An 18,403-nucleotide genomic window follows, 5' to 3' on the forward strand; every position below is an offset into this window, starting at 1 on the left:
TCGGGGGTTACAGCACCCTTTAACGGTCAAGCCAGCCGGCCCTTTACTTATGACACAGGCGCACACTTGGCACTACTTTGTTGATGCACGTGCGGCTACTGCGCACACAATTCACAAACACAGAAAATAATTTTTTTTTTGGTTTGGACTGGAGTGTACTTTGGGGGTTACAGCACCCTTTAACGGTCAAGCCAGCCGGCCCTTTACTTATGACACAGGCGCACGCTTGGCACTACTTTGTTGATGCACGTGCGGCTACTGCGCACACAATTCACAAACACAGAAAATAATTTTTTTTTTGGTTTGGACTGGAGTGTACTTTGGGGGTTACAGCACCCTTTAACGGTCAAGCCAGCCGGCCCTTTACTTATGACACAGGCGCACGCTTGGCACTACTTTGTTGATGCACGTGCGGCTACTGCGCACACAATTCACAAACACAGAAAATAATTTTTTTTTTGGTTTGGACTGGAGTGTACTTTCGGGGGTTACAGCACCCTTAACGGTCAAGCCAGCCGGCCCTTTACTTATGACACAGGCGCACGCTTGGCACTACTTTGTTGATGCACGTGCGGCTACTGCGCACACAATTCACAAACACAGAAAATAATTTTTTTTTTGGTTTGGACTGGAGTGTACTTTCGGGGGTTACAGCACCCTTAACGGTCAAGCCAGCCGGCCCTTTACTTATGACACAGGCGCACGTTTGGCACTACTTTGTTGATGCACGTGCGGCTACTGCGCACACAATTCACAAACACAGAAAATTATTTTTTTTTTGGTTTGGACTGGAGTGTACTTTCGGGGGTTACAGCACCCTTAACGGTCAAGCCAGCCGGCCCTTTACTTATGACACAGGCGCACGCTTGGCACTACTTTGTTGATGCACGTGCGGCTACTGCGCACACAATTCACAAACACAGAAAATAATTTTTTTTTTGGTTTGGACTGGAGTGTACTTTCGGGGGTTACAGCACCCTTAACGGTCAAGCCAGCCGGCCCTTTACTTATGACACAGGCGCACGTTTGGCACTACTTTGTTGATGCACGCGCGGCTACTGCGCACACAATTCACAAACACAGAAAATATATAATTTTTTTAGCACTTGGGGGGAGCACCCCTGATGGACAGAGCACCCCCTGGACAACACTACAGCACTCCTTTAGGACTGGGAGACTGCACAGGACTTTGGAGTGGACACAGCCCCTATGGAGAACTGACTGCACAACACAGTCCAGCCAGCCCCTATGGACTTTGAAGTAGTGGACACAGCCCCTATTAACAACAGCAGCACAGCACAACACAGCCAGCCCCTATGGACTTTGAAGTAGTGGACAACAGCAGCACTACACTACACTACACTACACAGCCCTAACTCCCACCCTCCCTCTTCACTGTCCACAGCCGAGTGAGAAAATGGCGCCAACGCGGGTACCTTATATAGGATCCAAAACCCGCGAGACTCGGAAGGCGGGATGATGACGTTTTGCCTCGATTTCAGATCCGAGTCAGGCGGGAAAAGTCGAGCCTGACTCGGATCAGACTCGGATCGGGGGGGCTCGGGGGGGTTCGGATTTCAGAAATCAGAACCCGCTCACCCCTACCTGGGAGTAACCCAGATCAAAGGTGCAGTGTAAATGGGTCTGACCTGGGTCTGACCAGGGTTGGAACCATGTCCAAAAACCCAGGTCGGACCTGGGTTTTTGGTGGAAAAGAGGTATTAGTGTAAAAGGGTCCCTGAAAAATAACCCAGGTCAAGTGACCCGGCAATCCAACCCAGGTAGCTACCAGGGTCGGACCTGGGTAATGGTGCACTGTAAACGGCACAACCCGGGTTATCTGACCTGGGTCATGCCTAAAATGAGCTGATTGGTGATTGTGGAGCAGTCACCTCCCACTTTTTATGACCTCACAAGTTTAGCAGGGCAGACCCAGGTTCAGTGTGAACGGGGCTGACCTGAGAATAACCCAGATCGATGGTGCTGTGTAAATGGTGCCTGACCTGGGTCTGACCTGGGTTTGAACCGTGACTGAAAACCTAGGTCTGACCCGGGTTTTTGGTGGGAAAGAGGTATTAAAGGTGTCAAATGGCTGATCTGTGTATTTTTTTTTTTTTATTATTTAAAAAGCAAAATAAACGTAAAAAGCTATAGAATTTTGTTTAATTACAAAGGAATTAATTAAACGGAAAAAAGAAAAAAAATATAGAAATTATGCTTTTGGGATAATTTGAGGTAACTTTAAAAATTGTAAAAAATGACTGAAAGAAATTATTTTTCTTTGAAATAAATACTTTCATTAAATGACATGTAATTACTAATTATTGGCCCAATTAAGCTAAGTGAAAAATTCCAAATGCCTAATTAGTCATTAAGGGGGTGTCCAAGGGGTACTGAAGCACATCCCGACATTTTTACCTTAAAATACAGATTTTCCCTACCTTTTCCATGCTCATGGAACAAAAACAGGCAAATTTACTCTGAAAAACAAATGCGAGTTTGGAATTGAATTGCAAAAGTAATTCGCAATGCGAATTTGAAGTGATTTCACCTTGCAGGACCAAACTCGCACCTAATTGAATTACCCCCACAGTATTACTATTAACGGCTTAAGCTGAGTACACACTGGCTGATCAATTGATCGGCCAATATATTGTGCCCCCGTCGGCCAGTGTGTACAGACGATATGTCTGCGAACAGCGTCGTTCACAGACATATCTCACTGCCTGTGCTGTCTGCAGACATATCTGTCCATCGGCAAGTGTGTACGGGCGATCACCCGATCGCCCGTACACAGGTGTGCAGAGAGGGGGGGGGAGCCGAGAGCGGATACTACTTACCCGACTCCAGCACAGCTCCCCACCCTATGTGATAAGAATGCAAACTATGTGATAAGAAAGCACACTATATGATAAGAAAGCAAGCTATGTGATAATAAAGCACACTATGTGACAAGAAAGCACCCTATGTGATAAGACAGCACCCTATGTGATAAGAAAGCACACTTAGTGATAAGACAGTAGGCTATGTGATAAGACAGCACACTATGTGATAAGAAAACACACTATGTGATAAGACAGCACACTATGGGCCTGATTCAGAGCCGGACGCTATTTGCGCTCGCTCGTTCAGAAAAAGGGGCCGGATATTTAAATAGAGCGCTCGCTCTTTGCAGTCTGTTGACGCCTCTATGTCTGAACGAGCGAACGAAACATGCGCTCGCTATTTTTTTTAAAACGCCCCCTGGCCGCTCGCATCCTACGTCATCTCCGCTATTTATTAGATTAATCGAGTACATCGAAAGGCGTCTGAACTGCTCGCAGTGCTTGTGGTTGGATTTTCCTACCGCAATCATGCGAGCAGTTCAGGCTAAAAGACAACCAAGTGACGTGGCCGATGACGCTGCTTTGTTAATTATGCACACCCTTAAAACACCCGCTTTGACCGTTAGGCACGCCTGCGTTCTGATCTCCACTCCCCGTTTTCAAGCACCTTCCCCTGTTACAACCCACAAACGCCTCATTGTGTCACTCAAATTAGCAGGCACTCGCTATTTTGCGAGCACGCAATTTCCGACTGGTTCGCGCATGCGTATTACAATCCATACGCATGTGCAGTTGTGCGAACATTGCTCGGAGCGAACGAGCGGCCGCTTACGAGCGGCTCTGAATCAGGCCCTATGTTATAAGACAGCACACTATGTGATAAGAAAGCACACTATGTGATAAGACAGCACACTATGTGATAAGAAAGCACACTATGTGATAAGACAGCACACTATGTGAAAAGATAGCACACTATGGGCTACTGCGATAAAGTTCTGTCCCTGCGAATTGCCTCTGCAGCCTTATCACTTATCAGCCCTATGACGAGGTGCCGCTCCTGTGCCGACCGACCACCCCCCCCCCTCGCGACTGTGGTCCGGTAACCAGGGGAGACCCTGGATAATACCAGCTCCAGGTGGCATTATTATCACAGGGCTTCCCCTGGTATTTTTTCACAATTTATTTTTAGTAAAGCTCAGGCAGATCGCATTTCCCATTACAATTATGGGAGATGCAATCTGCTTTACTAACAATATGTATTAACGGTTTACAAATTCTACTCAGGGGCGTATCTATAATGGGTGCAGGGTGTGCGGGGAACACGGGCCCCTGGGTCCAGCGGGGCCCTGCACACCCTGCACCCATATTATTACTTACCTCTCCGAAGTCCCACACCGGCGCGGCGGTCCGGCGCTGTAAAACGACTGGAAAATGGCGGAGAGGAGAGGGCCTGTGTCAGAGACTGCACACGGGCCCCCTCCTCTCTAGAAACGCCCCTGATTCTACTCCAATTGCCCTTTAGTAAATATAGGTGAAAGTAAAATAATGTGAAATGGGTGTGAAAACACAAAACAGCCTTTTTCACTTTATTTTAGTAAATATAATGTTAATAGATAGAGCGCTATGTGATAAGAAAGCACACTATGGGCCCGATTCAGAGCCGCTCGTAAGCGGCCTGATGATTGCCCACTGCGCACACGTCGCGTCCGGCGTGCGCGAGCCCCGGTGAATGACTGAAATTTAGTCGCTATAGGGGGCTCGCAACAAGGCGGGGCGAGCTGTCAATCAACATCGATTGACAGCTCGCCCCGATTTGTGGGCGGGTAGGGGGGGTGGCCGGACAAACGCAGGCGTTCCCTTAGGAACGCCTGGCGTTTGTGGGAGGGCTTACTGACATCACTAGTGATGTCAGTAGTGGACTTCCTGCTCTATTAGAGCAGGAAGTCCACTCTGCCTTGCGGAAGCTAGACCCTACCCCAGGGTCTCGTCGCAAGCCCGATGGTCGCGGTAATCGCGACGGTCTCCATCCCGCTCGCACAAGCTGTGGGTGGTCACCCACAGCTTTGCGAGCGGCCGGAGAGAGAAAAAAAAAAACGCCCACATTCAGAGCGAGCGCCCGCCAGCAGCGAGCGGCTCTGAATCAGGGCCTATGTTCTGTACTGAGGGGTGAAAAATTTTGACAGAGGTTTAATTTAAAAGCGCGGATGGCAGCCTTTCAGGTAAACATAACATTTCTGAATATACCATATGTCACTTGCAATACAGAATAACCAAGCAAATGTGTTTTTATTTTCATCTGAACATCATCATTTCTAATTGATCATTAAAAAAATTGATTATGCTGCCCTGGAAATCCTATGAAAAGACATTAATACTTGACAAGTTTAGTACATCTGCTGGAGATTTATACTAAAAGTGACCAGACACTGGCATTCCTCTGCCTCCATGAAATATGCCACATAAGGCGTCCAGAAGACGAGAGGTTAATCTGATTAATCACCATTGGCACATGTCACCAATCTAATGCATATTTACTGCTGGCAGGAAACCAATCATATCCCAAATGCAATTTCCACATGTTAATAAGTTTTGCCAACTCTGCGCTTGAAATGTGTCATTTCCTTAGATCCTTCTGGACATTTTTTTTTTCATTTCCAATTACACCCAGTGATAGAAATGTATATATGTATAAATGTATATATGAATAAATATATATATGTAGATCTATCTGCATGTAAATACCGTACTTTGGCACTTTTTTCCATATTCACAAACCTAAACGGATCACTTTATAGTATACAGCTTTTACATGACGTTGCAGTGTATTTGCTTTACCTCACCTGATGGTGGAGCTCTTGAGTTCCTGGCAGCCAGACATTTGCATTGTGCAGGTTGGCCAAAAAGGTAAGATGAAGGGGCTGGGAAAGGGGTTGGAGTGATGGAGGGCAGGACGCTGGAGTGACAGGGAATGAGGCTGGAGTGATGGGGCAGGAGGATGAAGTGAAGGGGGCAGGAGGCTGGAGTGATGGGGCAAGAGGTTGAAATGATAGGGCAGGAGGATGGGGTGACAGGGTAGGAGACTGGAGTGACGGGGGTAGGAGGTTGGCATGACAGGGCGCTGGAGTGATGGGGCAGGAGGAGAGAGTGACAGAGGGCAAGAGATTGGCATAACGGGGCTGGAGTGATGGGGCAGGAGGAGAAAGTGACAGAGGGCAGGAGATTGGTGTAACAGGGCTGGAGTGATGGGGCAGGTGGAGAGAGTGACAGGGGGCAGGAGATTGGTGTACAGGGGGCTGGAGTGATGGGGCAGGAGGAGAGAGTGACAGGGGGCAGGAGATTGGTGTAACAGGGGGCTGGAGTGATGGGGCAGGAGGAGAGAGTGACAGAGGGCAGGAGATTGGTGTATAGGGGGCTGGAGTGATGGGGCAGGAGGAGAGAGTGACAGAGGGCAGGAGATTGGTGTAACAGGGGGCTGGAGTGATGGGGCAGGAGATTGGTGTAGAGGGGGCTGGAGTGATGGGGCAGGAGGAGAGAGTGACAGAGGGCAGGAGATTGGTGTACAGGGGCAGGAGGAGAGTGACAGGGGGCAGGAGATTGGTGTACAGGGGGCTGGAGTGATGGGGCAGGAGGAGAGAGTGACAGGGGGCAGGAGATTGGTGTGACAGGGGGCTGGAGTGATGGGGCAGGAGGAGAGAGTGACAGAGGGCAGGAGATTGGCGTAACGGGGCTGGAGTGATTGGGCAGGAGGATGGAGAGACAAGGGGCAGGAGGCTGGAGTGACAGGGACAGTAAGCTGGAGAGACAAGCGTCTGGAGTGACGGGCAGGAAGCTGGAAAGACAAGAGGCTGAAATGACATTCGGCAGGAGGCTGGAGAGCAAGAGGGACAGTGGCAGGAGGCTGGAAAGACAGGATGCTGATGTGACAGAGGGCAGGAGGATGGAGTGGCAGGGGGCAGGAGGTTAGTGACGGGGCAGGAGGCTGGAAAGACAGGAACCTGGAGTGATGGGGCAGGAGGATGGAGTGACAGGGGGCAGGAGAGACACGAGGCTGGAATGATAGGGGCAGAAGTGACAGATACAGCATCTCTAGTACCAGATCCATTGCTGTAGGCTGTGCTCATACATTGTACCAGTGATGTGCGGTGAGGTGAATGGCCGGGGAGGCACACATGTATAAATACACAGTTTTTATATATCAAATCTGGAGCATGACAGGCAGTACGATAGGAGAGGGAGTATGACAGGGGAGGCTCTGCCTCACCTGCCTACCCTGACTGCATGTCCCTGCATTGTACCAACCCGAAAGACCTTCATTAAACCGCCAAAGCTCCTGACAAAAATCTGTAATGTAATAACCACTATTTTTGTAATAGAAAGGACTGGAGAAGCCTAATTTACACTAATTATTGCAGCATTTTATGTGAATGCTCTTTAATGCAGGTTTGAAAAATGATAATGACAGACTAATTATCAATGGACATTTGTGGTGAGAAAGAAATAAGAATAATTGGGGTAAGTTACTAATTACAATGAGGCAGAAGTAATGACTACAGGAAGGAAACATTTCTTAATTGTCCGGAATGGCTAATGTACAAGTCCTTATCCTCTAATCAGATCAAGAACTGAAAAATAAAAGGAAATAAAAGGAAACTGTATATAAGAGTGATACGGATTTATTGGTCTTACACGTTTCTTATTTACAGCCATACACGCTCACAGGAGGGGTTTCTGAGTACCCAGAAACCCCCCCCCTGGCCGCCGATCAGAAACCCCCCTGTCCGCCAATCAGTGGCGTAGCGCCATCGGTTCCAGTAAGTGTTGTGTGGACCGCAGTAAGGACCTGATTCAGACCCGGTCACTAAGTTGTGCTCACTCGCTCTGAGCGGTTTTCGCCCGTCTGCGCATGCGTACAATTCGCAGTGCGCGTACACTAGCCAGTCTTTGCGATCTGATTTTGTTTGCCCGTAAGCCACTATCAGGTCGCTGCTTTGACTGTCAGATAGCGCCGTTTATGGGAGGTAACAAGGGAAGGTGCTTGTAAAGGGGGAGTGGCGTGTCAGGGTGTCAGGCCACCAAAACGCTGTTTAAAGGGCGTGCATAATTAGCAAAGTAGCGCCATTGTACACGTCACCTGCATGAATTTCAGCCAGCGCTGATCGCAGTGCTTGCGGCGGGGTAGGGCAACCTCAAGGGCTGCGAGCAGCTCCGATGGCTCCCGATGTTACTGATTAATCCAACAATTCCAGGAGACGTGTGTTGCGAGTGGAAAGGGGGCGTCTTTATACACCAGCGAGCGCTCGGTGCCATAGCTCGCTAAGACACAGAGGGCATCCTTACGCCACGCAGTGCGAGCGCTTAATTTAAATATCCGGCCCCTTTTTGCCAGCGAGTGGCCGCATCTTGTGATCAGGTCAGAATGAGCTCCACAGTAACAAACACACCGGCGCTGGCGCCGGGTAGTACACTCATACTACCCGGCGCCAGTGTGTTTGTGTTTAGCAGCCAATGAGAGTCAGACAGACTCTCATTGGCTGCTGCATCCACGGAGGGAGCCGGGCTGGAGCTCCGCCTTCCGGCTCCTGAAGTGGGTGATGTGAGAGTCGTCATGACGTCTATCCCTTAGTGCCGAGAGGGAGCACAGAGGAGCGGTTGGCGGGGATTCAGGTAAGTATATTGTGTGTGTGTCTTGTGTTTTATATATATATATATATATATATATATAATATATATATATATATGGGGCACTGCATAGGAGGAACCACTACTGGGAGCACTGTATAAGGGGCACTACTGAGGGCACTGCGTAGGTGGACCACTACATAGGGGGCACTGTATATGGGGCATTACTGGGGGCACTGCATAGGGGGACCACTACATAGGGGGCACTGTATATGGGGCACTACTGGGGGGATAGAGGTGTGTGCGTGTGTATCTGTGTGTGTGTACCCCGTCATAGGCTGACTGGTATAATTTACTGTAGTGGTCCTAAATCCTGTGTTCTCGTTCTCTCTCTATATATATTTATTTATTTGTGGCTAGATGTTTTTTCATTGGTTCGGTAACCAAGGATTTGGAAACCCCCCTTTCAAAATCCTGCGTTTGCCACTGTTTACAGCGTACTGTTGTCTTCTACAAACAGAAATGGCCAGCACTAGGATAGTCTCTATATGGGAAGATTGGGGATGAATTGCCTGGATCATTGCAACGTCACCCATTCCTGCCTCGTAGACTGGATTTAAAAGTTATTAAAAAGTCCAGTGACAGTCACCCAGAGAATTTAGGAGAAAATCAGGATAAAAAGAGCGTTCAACAACATCTTTAACCACTTCATCAACTATAATTTTCCATAAAACCGCTAAGAATTTTTTTTATTTTTTTATTATTAATATTTAATATATATTTCAATAATTTATTTATAAAAAAAATATATAGCTAGGGGGTGTTTTTGCAAACCCATACCCCTTTTCCACTGGCCAAAATACCCGGGTTATTGCCATGTCAACCAGGGTAGCAGCTCAGTGGAAAAGGCTCCTTGGAAAAATCCTTGGGTGGATTGAGCCGGCATGTCTTCCCGAGTCTCGAGCAGGGTTTTAAACGGGTAAAACCCAGGCCAGGCTCAGTGGAAACGGGTAAGTCTGGTCTTCCGACGCGGAACCTGTTTACCGTGATTGGGTGTTATTCGGAAGCTGAGACAGTTATCACCGGACCATTCCAGTTTTTACCCCATCCCCGCTTCATACGGGGAGACTGTAATCACTCGCGTTCCCGTCTCCCCGGTGACAGTTGCGACAAGAGTCAGCCTCCCCTGGTCGCTGTTCCGCTCCGATCTGGTGTTCAGGGGAGAGCTGGAGTTTCTGGCGCTTGGAGATGACCTCATTTCCAAGAGCCGGCACTGCACCTGTGTGCAGTGTGAACGTCGCTGACCTGGGATATTCCACTAATCCCAGCACTCTTTTCTGATTGACCTGCTATTAGGGCCGCCCTTAAAATCAAACCATTAGGTGTGATAAGGTCCTGAGAGAGGACAGAGCTGTGTCGTTGGGGGAGGAGGACGGCGGGGTGGGGGGTTTGAGATGGATATATATCAATTTCATAAAAATAAAGAGGAAAGAAAGATTGAGGTAGTTGAAGGTAGGTACTAGCTATACCCCATGGCACACCCCCCAGCACTGGTCAAACCCTCCACATTATTATGATGATAGTCACACCCCCTGTCTCTGTGCACAATAGGCCCTTCATAAATTTCAGCTCCAGGCCCATCTGGACCTTAATCTGGCACTGTCTTCATACCGTATGATGAATAGACGGTGCTGGAAAACCAAACTGAACACGGACACGATGACCTAGGAGGAAGGAGATTGTGTGATAACCGTCCTTCCTCAACGTTGACCGAGACAGCCTACCGGGCTGAGGACCACTACAAATGGATTCAGCTTTTAAGTGAAGATCATCGCTGGCACTTTTGGCCTCAGATCCTGAGTTTCTCCTATAGGTACTCGTGCACCAGGTGAAGACTCGACCTTGCACCGGAGTGTAAGGTCCACTACACGCCATGAAAAAAGGAGGATAGGCAGAGATGAACCGACAGTAGAAGACAGACAGACACAGAGGTGGTCACCGGAGGTGCTCTTGGGCTTCGTACCGCTCGATCCCACACACAGGTCCCTGTAGGGGCGAGAATAATATGCCATGCAGGGCACTCACCTAGACTAGAAGTGTGTCACTTGTTATGTTACCTAACTCTACAGAAACAACGGCCCTAACTAACTGGCCCGACAAACTACGTGTGTGGTGTAACAGACCCTTCTAAACCAACAAATAGCAACAGTGTTATATAAATTTACCCTGCACGACACAACACACAAAATAGTGCAAGGACAGTTACACCATACAAAAGTGACCAAGGATTAATAAGCTAAGTACTCTCTCTTTAAACCTGCCTATCAAGAGCTGGCCAGCTTCTCTAGCATATGAGGGAAACAACACAATTTAGATGGAAGCCTGAAAGCCCTCCACGGGGGAGGTGATACTGATTAAGTGTGGGAACCGGACAGTTCCTCCACACAAGGAATGTAGTCAGACGGTGGTAGCCTGACAGCTCTCCACGGGGTACTTGGAGTCGCACCACTGCTCACACCTGTATACACTACCACGGGGGCTATCTATTATACCAGTGGTCTGGACCTAATGCCCAGAGCCTAACGCCCAGGGTCTCACTAGTAGCTCCGGTTTTTAAGCCTGCCTATTTCAGGGGCGCAGGGAAGGGACTTGGCAATATTGCCCAGAATCCTCTCTTCAAAATGATGGCTCAAGCCTATAGGCCTGCCTAATGATGGACACACTTTCAGTGATCTGGGCCTAGTGCCTGATCCACTGTATTGGAGGCTCAGGCCCACAGGCCTGCCTAACTGAGGCACTTACTTAGTGGCCTGAGCCTAGTACCCAGGTCACTCACACCTAATGAGGGCAATTTCAACCTATAGGGCCTAGAATCCACCTACAGAGGCCTGGGCCTAGTATCCGCCTATCAGTGGCCCAGGCCTAATGCCTGACTTTACCCCCACGGGCCTAGTGCTCGACACCTGGTGATCTAAGGAGGTGTTAATTAATACCGGTGATCCAGGGCCGCCTACCTACCGGAATGTTGGGCGAGGCTGCAGTGGGGAGCTTCGTTAGCTCTTTTGCTTCCCACCACTGCAGCACTTCTCTGGTCCTCAGCTTCTTTCTCCTGCCACTGGCCCGTCCTGGCCAGCGGCACTGCCTACTCTTCACCACGTCCAGTTGCCGCTGTTCACCTTCTGTCTTGACAGCGGCGTCTTCTGGCCTCTTCCGCGACCACAGGAACTTGCATGGCTCCTCTCTTCTGCTAGTCTTCAGGAGGTCATCTCTCCTCCCTCTCTTCACCGGACTGACTCTTCCTGCTCTGCGGCGTCTAATATAAGACAACGTGAGTGGGAGGGCCAATGACATGGCCTGCTATTGGCTGCTGGTCCGCAAGCGGTTGGCTGGCAGCCAGAGCCAAACACTGGACGCTTCCGCCAGTGCATGAAGGCTGCTGGGCAGTGAGCTCCAGTCAGCTGACGCCTGGGGCCAAGCCTCACCCGCCGCCACTGTTTACCCGGCACTGGGAGCAGAAACAGCTGGGGACACATCACCTGTAGCTGTGCCGTTACCAGACACTTGATCCCAGCGCGGCTTTCCACAACTGTTTCCTATTTCTCTCCTTGTTTTCTGTTGTTGCTCTTTGATCACTAAGGGGTCTATTTAATAAGCCTTGGAGAGAGATAAAGTGAACGGAGATAAAGTCCCAACCAACCAGCTTCTAACTGCCATGTCACAGGCTGTGTTTGAAAAAATGACAGTTAGGAGCTGGTTGGTTGGAACTTTTTCTCTGTTACCTTTATCTCCATCTAAGGCTTAGTAAATAGTCCCCTATATTTGTACAGCCCTTAGACAGAAACCCCCATTCCTTTGCCTCTGATTATTCCTTCCTCACATGTAATTGTTTTTGTTCTGATAAACTTACCAACACCCATGTTTCACACGTCTATTCTTTGATGTTTATGGCACCTTGTTCCCAACGCGTTACTGACTTATGTTACAGTCGCAGTTTCCATTCCTCGCACAATATCGTGTTTAACTGTTTATATCATTCAGCTTCTAATACAATAAAATGAAAAGATTTTTTCTTTAAATCGCTGACCTCGCGGAATGGAGCAAACTTATACTGGTAAAATCGCATATATAAAAATGTATATTCTGCCCCAAATACATATATATATTCTGGGTGCGGTAATTCCGAGACACAGGCAATGCCGATGTTCACCTACTTGAGCATTTCTTTTGCAACTGCGCATGCGCCAAACTTTTTTCAGAGTGTCCGTACAAAGGCGCTGGTGCGATGTATAAAAGTGATGGGCGTTCCTGGGCGGATGGCTAATAGTGCACGCAATAAAGGTTCATTCAGTGGGCGTGTTATGGTAGTGTCGTGGGTGTGTCACTACAAGCTGCTGCGTTCCCAGACGCACACAGGCATGGGAGGTCAAGTTTTAATGGTGCGAATAATGGTGACTTGTAAGGACGTACCAATCGGTATTACAGCGTGCATGGACACCCACAGCTTTGCGAGCGGCCTGGAGAAAAAAAAAACGCCCACAAACCCTGCGAGTGGGTCTGAATCAGGGCCATAGACTCCTAAGTCTTATCCAGTGGCGTAACTAGGGCAGGGCGAGCGGGGTGCGTGCCCTGGGCACCGTTGGACCGGTGGCGCGGGGGGGCGCCGCCGGCCATGGTACCGGCCCGCCCGCCCTAGTTAGCCAGTGTAGCGCCGACCGCAATGAGCGCGGTCAGCGCTACACATTTACACAGGACCGGCGCTAGGCTTCCAGCACCGGTCCTGTGCTTCACACCTGAGCCCATTCCCTCCCCCTGAGCACTTGCCCAATAGCGCTAGGAGGCGGGCTCAGGCTGTGCATAACACATGCATCGCCGCCAGCGCTGGCGGCGATGCGTGTGTTAAACAGCAGCCAATGGGAGTCAGATAGACTCTCACTGACTGCTGCAGCACCCACTGCAAGAGCCGGACTTCCATCCGGCTCCTGCAATGGGTAATGGGACTGACGTCATGACGTCAGTCCCATAATGCTGAGCGCGCCAGCCCGGGCGGGAGCGGCGTCGCGAGCAGGACCAGGAGCAGAGATTCAGGTAAGTATATTTTTTATATATATATATATATTTTTTTTTTTTAACCTATCTGCACAACGGGGGAGGGGGTGGCTACTACTGGGGGGACTTCTACTGGGGGAGGGGTGGCTACTACTGGGGGCACCATTGGGAGGACCTCTACTGGGGGGGCTACTCTACTGGGGACTACTACTTGGGGCGGAACTACCACTGGGGGCATTATAAAGGGGGCCTACTACTAGAGGCACTGCACTCGGGGGACCACTACTGGGGGCAATAATAGGAAGGACCACTACAGGGGGCACTGGATAGGGGGGATCACTACAGGGTGCCTGCATAAGGGGACCACTGCTGGGAAAACTGCATGGGGGGGACTACTACTGCTGGGGGCACTATATAAAGGGCACTGCATAGGGGGGGACTACTACTGGGGGCACCATATAAAGGGCACTGCATAAGGGGATACCGCTACTGGGGGCACTGCATAAGGGGGAACACTACGTGGGGCACTGCATTTGGGGGGGCCACTATTGGGGGTACTGAGTAAGGGGAACTAATTGGGGGCTGTATAAGGGGCACTACTATGGGCCTGCATAAGAGGGACCACAACTGCATACTGGGGGCACTGTATAAGGGGTACTATTGGGGTTAAGGTGCATATGGATAGGAATGTTCAGCGTGAACATAAAGGGGTGTGTCATGTTGACACGCCCCATTTTTAAGTGACCATGCCCATTTTTTTCCCTTCGGCGCGCGCACATTTCGGGATGTTGGGTGGGGGGGGGGCTCCCTTTTCAAATTTGCCCTGGGCTCCAAATACCCTAGTTACGCCCCTGGTCTTATCTATGAACATACTGTATGCTGTGAATCCTACATCAGAGCTGTTGTGCTTTGTATCCCCTCCTTCCATTCTGTGTTCTCCATCTTAGTAATGTGTTAAAATCTCTTAATAATAAAAGACATTTCAAGGAGAAGACAAAAAGAAAAGAATCTGCGTTGGCGTTCCGTCAGTGCCACTTCATGAAATGTGAGGGACAATCATCTGTATGTAGCGTAATTGATGGGTAATGTGCAAGATATGTGCAAATTCCACATGTACTAGGCAGGTGTATAACACAGGTGGTGCTGTGGGAAGTCTAAGAGCTATTATAGTATCCGAGCCACAGGAGCATCTATACACAAGGGGCCCAATACATGGACAATGTCACCGTTTATGGTGAGGGTTTGGGGCAAAGATGGTGATTTCCTAAAAATAATCAAACAAGGATCAATGGCGTCAATACAGCGACTACTGATGGTCCGCAGTGGCAGCTCACTACAGCTAAATACAAAGCTCGGTAAATAACTTCAAGCCGCTATGTCGACGCATATAAAAGCCGATTTCCTCGCTAAAATGAAAGAGCCCAACCCCATCAAATAGTTACACTTGTCACTTACAGTAAATGTTTGTACCACAGCTCTCTAGGAAGTAATCATTCATTTTACAACTTCAGTCAGGGCCGAAACTAGGATTTTTGTCACCAGGGGCAAGACAGTAATTTGGCGCCCCCCATGTAATTCCCCCTGCAGTAGTGCCCATATTGTAATGCCCCCATAGTAATGCCCATATGTTAATACCCCCATAGTAATGCCCCTGTAGTGCCCACCATACAGTAATGCCCCTGTAGTGCCCATGCTCCCATATTAATGCCCCTGTAGTGCCCATGCTTTCATAGTAATGCCCCTGTAGTGCCCATGCTCTCATAGTAATGCCCCTGTATTGTCCATGCCCCCATAGTAATATCCCTGTAGTGCCCTTACAGTAATGCCCCTGTAGTGCTCATGCCCCCACAGTAATGCCCCTGTGGTAATGCCCCTGTAGTGCCCATGCCCCAATAGTAATGCCCCTGTAGTGCTCATGCCCCATTAGTAATGCCCCTTATTGCCTATGCCCCCATAGTAATGCCCCTGTGGTAATGCCCCTGCCCCCATAATAATGCCCCTGTAGTGCAGCTTATTAAAAAAAAAAATACTTACCTTGAACCCCGCTCCTGCATCCAGCGTCGCGTCTGGTCCACCGGCTGCTCCTTGGAACTATGGGGGAGATGTCATGACGTCTCCCCCATAGTGCCCGTGGGGAGAGCCGGAAGCTGGAGTTCGGGAGAGAACTCCAGCCTCCGGCTCCGGCTACACCGCGTCGCTGCAGAGAAGGAGCCGGGCGCCCGCTGGTAATAAATATTACCAGCGGACGTCCGGCTTGGAGCCTCTCTGCAGCGCCGGGCTGGAGGTCACTGGCACCAGGTACAGCGGCTCACCCGGTGCACGTGCACCTCCAGCCCCCCCCTAGTTGCGGCCCTGCTTCAGTTACAAATAACATTAAAATAAAGTTGGTCCTAATATCAATTAATAAATGTTATGACACCTGTCAGAATCCCGGTGCCTGCTTCCCGACTGCCGGAATCCGTAAGTAGCGTGGTTAGGGGGAAGGGTTAGCGTTAGACTTAGGGGGTTAGGGTTAGGCACTAGGGTGAGGGTTAGGCACTAAGGGGGGAGGGTTAGGTTTACGGTGCGGGGAGGGGATATTAGATTTAGGCACCAGGGGGGAGGTTAGGGTCCGGCACCGGGGAGAGAGGGTTAGGGTAGTGAGAGGGGGAGGGTTAGGATACCGACCGTCAGGTTTCGGTTTCCTAACCCTGTTGGGATGCCGGCTTCTGGATTCTGACCGCCAAGATCCAGAACGCTGTCATCTCGCACCCATCCCCTGATAGTGGCAGGAAATTTGTGAACGAATCTGCAGCAGGTGATCATCAATGTGCTCAGGGTATATTGTTTTAAATATGACCAAATTCAGATTTAAAGGTCTGTTTATAAAAGGCAATAAGCCCTAAGTTTACAGCTTGTTGCCTATTTACCAAAGCCTCCTTTATTGACTATTGTCAACTATAGCCTTTACCGGGGGGTGGTCCTGTGAGTCTGGGGAAGCCTATTTATCATGGGCAGTGACGGTACAAGGACAATCTCAGGGTGGCACCAGCCAGGGGGTGCCCGCATGAAAAATAAAATATATTTATTAAAATATAGTTATTATTTTTTTTTTATTGTGGGGTTTTCCCTTCCAGTGCACATGTGGGAGCCGGGGAGCTGTCTCACTGCTCTAACCACTGCTAGCCAGTGGAGCTGGGGATGTGACCATCACATACTGTCACAGGATATTTACGAACAGAGCGATAGGCAGCGATACATTATTTTCCTTTCAGAGGGGTTTTAATAATACATAGAACACTTTTTTTGCCTTCTTAATTAATTAAAAATTGCAGTAGTGGCGTATGGTGAGGTTACTTATGATGATGTTCATCCCTATGGTGAAACACATCCTCTGTTTACACTGAAACTGTACAAGATGTACAGCGCTACTGTGCAGACTCCATATTACTCTGCCATGGAAGCTTCATTCCCTTAACCAAGATGGCCACCAAGGCTACTACTGTACATGAGTGGCGCCATTTTCTTCACTGTGTTAGAGCGCCACAGTGGGGGACACAAGTCTTCCACATAGCTCCTTGAGACCTAAGAGATTACCTGCAGTATCTGCGCTTTCCAGCAATCCTGCATTGCTACCCAGGACCTGCATACACTCACGTGCAAGTGACACCTAGCTCTGCTCCATTCAACCAGTGTGTATAAAAGTGAGTACGGCTGTATCTCATGCAACATCAGTAAGCCACTCCATTGGTTAATCACCTGGGCTGTTCGTTGTCTCAATGTCTCAGGGCATCGGCCGGTGTGCACTATGCTACATCACACAATCCGGTCACGCGCTCCCAGAGGGGAAGCCTAAGTAGGAATCAAGGGGTCTATTTACTAAGAGTGAACAGAGGTAAAAAAGTATGGCTAACAATACTACAGACACAAGTTGAGCAATCAGGGCCAGGATGATGGTCACGATGGTCAAGACCATCGCAACCATCGGGCTTGCGACGAGACCCTTGTGGTAGGGTCTCATGGCCGCAAGCCCCAGAGAGCTTCTGGCTCTAATAGAGCCAGAAGCTCTCTCACTGACATCACTGGTGATGTCAGTGGGGCCGCCCACAAACGGCAGGCGTTCACTTGGGAACGCCTCCGTTTGTGAAGCCACCCCCCGGCCACGCCAACAAAACGGAGCGAGCTGTCGATCAACATCGACAGCCGCCCCTTTTGAAGCAAGTCCCGGAGCGAGTGCTTTCTGCGCTCGCTCCGGGGCTTGCGCATGCGCACTGGGCCACCATTGACCCGCTTGCAAGCGCAATGCGCTTCCCAGCGGGTCTGAATCAGGCCCTCAGTACATTACACAGACAAGAGCCGTGATAACAAAACAAGTTCCATTACAAAAAAAAAAAAAAGAGTCACTTCAAGACATCATAGAATAAAAACAAGTTACAGCCATGAATCATTGAACAAACCACATGAAATAACCGAATAAAATCCTGTACGCTGGCTTCCTAAAATGTAAGCTGAAAAACTCCCTCAGCGAATCTACATCTACTTCTGGGCGCGCTTTTTACATCAAGTCGTCAAACAACTTCCAAAAAAAAAAAAGTTTAAGCATTTAATGTCGGCTGTAATATGTCTGCCTCACTAGACATGATCTTCACAGCTTTTATTCTGCGATCTGAGCCCTAATTTTATCAGGAATCTCGTTCTGTGCCTGCGGCGAACGCGCTTTGAAGTTGGAGGGCAGGTACACTCCTTTCTGTCAACACAAAAGCTTCAATATAGGTGAATATTCTTCAGACCTTTGAAAAGACTTCGCTCTTAAGGATGTGGGGATGTGATAAAGCCCTGCTGAGAATAAAAAGTTTGGTAAGCCGACAAAAAGAAAGAAAAAAAAAAAACCTCATTATCCCTTTCCCGCGTCAGCCTGTAAGCTCAGGTCTCCT

The sequence above is a fragment of the Taudactylus pleione genome, unplaced genomic scaffold (assembly GCF_031769625.1).
Source record: "Taudactylus pleione unplaced genomic scaffold, aTauple2 ptg000850l, whole genome shotgun sequence".
NCBI lineage: Eukaryota > Metazoa > Chordata > Amphibia > Anura > Myobatrachidae > Taudactylus > Taudactylus pleione.